The 2,917-nt window shown below is 50.5% G+C and overlaps 1 protein-coding gene across 2 annotated transcripts in view; it reads left to right on the top strand.

Moving 5' to 3' along the window:
* Positions 1 to 42: 42 nt before the first annotated feature.
* Positions 43 to 2,917, top strand: part of AP1B1 (adaptor related protein complex 1 subunit beta 1) — a 51,705-nt gene continuing 48,830 nt past the window's right edge. For both annotated transcript variants that reach the window (XM_024767992.1, XM_024767991.1), the window contains exon 1: positions 43 to 172. The gene's annotated coding sequence lies outside the window, so the exon portion shown is untranslated. The remainder of the gene's footprint in view (positions 173 to 2,917) is intronic.

Below are 2,917 nucleotides of genomic sequence, written 5' to 3'. Positions count from 1 at the left end.
CCACCGGAAGTGCCCGCGCGCGGGCAGCTCATTTCCGCCCGGCAGGTGACAGCCGTGGGGCTCGGAGCTGCCGGCGGCACGGACGCACGGGGAGAGCAGGGGGACAAGGCCGCAGATATTTTACTGCCGCGTCGAGCAGCGCCGTGGCTCCGGGAGCCGTTCGGACCTGTGGGTGAGGAAACGGGAAGCCCGACGAGGCCGGAGAAGTGGTGGGGCGGGGAGTCAGGGGTCTGAGGTGAGGGGTTTCTGGGGTCAAAGGTCACGGAGAGGACAGGGAGCTGGAGGGACTAGAGTGGCTTCCCAAGCCAGGACGAGGCAGAAGGGCTGCGGGTTCATTCATTCGCGCCCCCTTGGCCGCCGGCCTGCACCCCAGCCACCCCAAGTCCGCATTCCCTCCCAGGGCGCCCTCCCGGAGAGACTCCTAGATTTAGGCCTGAGGGAGCCTGCACCTGGCCAGACAGGAAACTTCTCTTTGGGTACTGGTTCCCCCTGCACAGTCACCCCCGTGGCTATCCTGACGCCTCCTCGTCGTTCAGGGCCTTATCTCTTTGCCAAGGTTCAAAAAGGAAAAAAAGAAAAACTAAGAAATGGCCCGGCACCGCCTCCTCTGGGGTGGGGTTGGGCTTGGTCTGTCCGTAGACGCCTCACAGACAAGTTAACTGGGGACACCTGTAATAATGCCAAAAGTACTGATGGAAATGCTAGCTACTGGTTACTGAGCTCCTACTGTGTACCAAGCCCTGTGCTAGGCACTTATAATGCCGCATTTAAGCTTCCCAGCAACCTTTGTGAGGTAGCTGCCGTTGTTATCCCCATCTTATCCACGAGGAAACTGAGGCACAGAGAGGTTAAATCACACCTGTAAGGTCAATCGGGTAGTATAGACAAGAGCCAGGGTTCCCACCCAGGCTCTCACGGACCTGTAAGTGCAGAGACAAAGGAGAGGCTGGAGCAAGGTTGGGGTGTAGGGGCTATTTAATATATTTAGCTACCATTAAACCATTAAATTTGCACCTATATAAAGATGTAGCCTTCTTGCTTCTCATCTGATCTTCATAAGGAGTATTTGATTCACTTTCTTCAGGATGAAACAGTCCTGTAGGCTATTCCTATAACTGATTACCTTTCAGGGCAAGAGAGGAAGTTTTTCCTGACTATTGAGAACTGTGAGACATAAAACAGGCTGGCCATGAAATGAATTTAAGAATATCCAGGACTTCCCTGGTGGTGCAGTGGTTGGGAATCCGCCTGCCAATGCAGGGGACACAGGTTTGAGCCCTGGTCCGGGAAGATCCCACATGCCGCAGAGTAACTAAGCCCATGTGCCACAACTACTGAGTCTGCGCTCTAGAGCCTGTGAGCCACAGCTACTGAGCCCACACACCACAACTACTGAAGCCTACGCACCTAGAGCTCGTGTTCCACAACAAGAGAAGCCATGACAATGAGAAGCCCACGCACCTCAACGAAGAGTAGCCCCCGCTTGCTGCAACTAGAGAAAGCCTGCACGCAGCCATGAAGACCCAACACAGCCAAAAAACTAACTAAAGAAATTAATTTTTAAAAAAAAAGAAAAAAACAATATCCAGAACTTCTTTTGAGAGTGGTTGAGCTGCATTCTTTTTGGAGTGAAGAGAGGAACCACGTGACCGCTAGGGGATCTTTTGGCCCTGGGTTCTTGAACATTCCCAAGGGAAGGGTCTGTGTCTCTGAGAAAAGTACAGGTCCCATGGCTTCTTGACTGGGGAGCCACATCTTGTCCAGGTAAGGTGGTTTCATGGCCAGAGGATGAGGCTTTGTGAGTCTGAGCCTTATTCCTTTGCAGAGACATTCACTTGCTCCAGTTCTGCCTCAGTTTCCCTGATAGCAGCACAGACCTGCTGATTTCCTACTCACTCCTAGGTATTATAAGCCTTAACGAACCCTTGAGGGTTTCCACATGCTTCTGAAGAAAGCTGTGATATAAATATTACTGTAGTGCCTGTTTTTAAACTCTACGATCTGTTCTCCTAGTTCCATTGAATTCACGGAAACTTAATATTGTTACCTTATCCCCATCCTTCCAAGAGAGGATTTGAGATGAAGTGACTTGTCACAGATGGTAGGAACATGAGCAGAGCTCAGAGCATCTGGCTCCCTGTCCTGAGTTGAGCCTACCAGGCTCCTTCGACCTCTTAGAGCAGCTTCATGAAGAGTGACTTCACTAGTTTACAAAGACTCAGATCCCTTAGAGGTTGTGTAGAGATTATCTGTTGAGTGTGGTTTGAGCAGAGGCTTCACCTGAGCGACGTGAATAGCTTAGAGTTGTGATGGAAAAAGCACTCCTCGACTCCCCATCAGTTAACCCTGGGTTCCAGTCCCAGCTCAGCAGCTTCTTGGTAGTGTGACCTGGAGCCTTCTTTACCTCAGCTCTCAAATAATACCTTCCCCTCCCCACCCCCCCACCACCGAACATTGGCATATGTCGGGGCTGGACAAGGACATTTGTCAGAGCCTGTTGTGGTGGTGGGTGCCTTGATCCTAGGCAGTTGATGCCCACTGGGGGCCTGGTTTGGGGGGTGTTACTTCCATCTGCAGACAGAGACCTTTATGTACACAGGACTTCTCCCATCCTTCTTGTTTCACTTCCTAAAAGTGTTTCAGAAGAAATTCGGTCTGTTGGTCCTGCTGGCTCTGGGCTTGGACTTTCATCTTTTTCTAGTCATCCTTTGAAGCTGTTGCATGTCTTGACTGCTCACTTCCTGAAAACCCCCACGCCTGGCACCAAAGCCTGATGTGCTGATGGTGAGCAAACATTGCTTGGTTATGAGTTTTGCGCTTTGGTGTATTTCTGAAAACTAAAGGGGCATCTGTTGCTTGTAGGTATTTCTTTTTCTGAACAGGTCTTTTTTTTTTTTTTTTTTTTTTTTTTTTTTTT

The sequence above is a fragment of the Neophocaena asiaeorientalis genome, unplaced genomic scaffold (genome assembly GCF_003031525.2).
Source record: "Neophocaena asiaeorientalis asiaeorientalis breed wild unplaced genomic scaffold, Neophocaena_asiaeorientalis_V1.1 scaffold828, whole genome shotgun sequence".
Classification (NCBI taxonomy): domain Eukaryota; kingdom Metazoa; phylum Chordata; class Mammalia; order Artiodactyla; family Phocoenidae; genus Neophocaena; species Neophocaena asiaeorientalis.
This window is presented reverse-complemented; position numbering and strand designations above follow the sequence as displayed.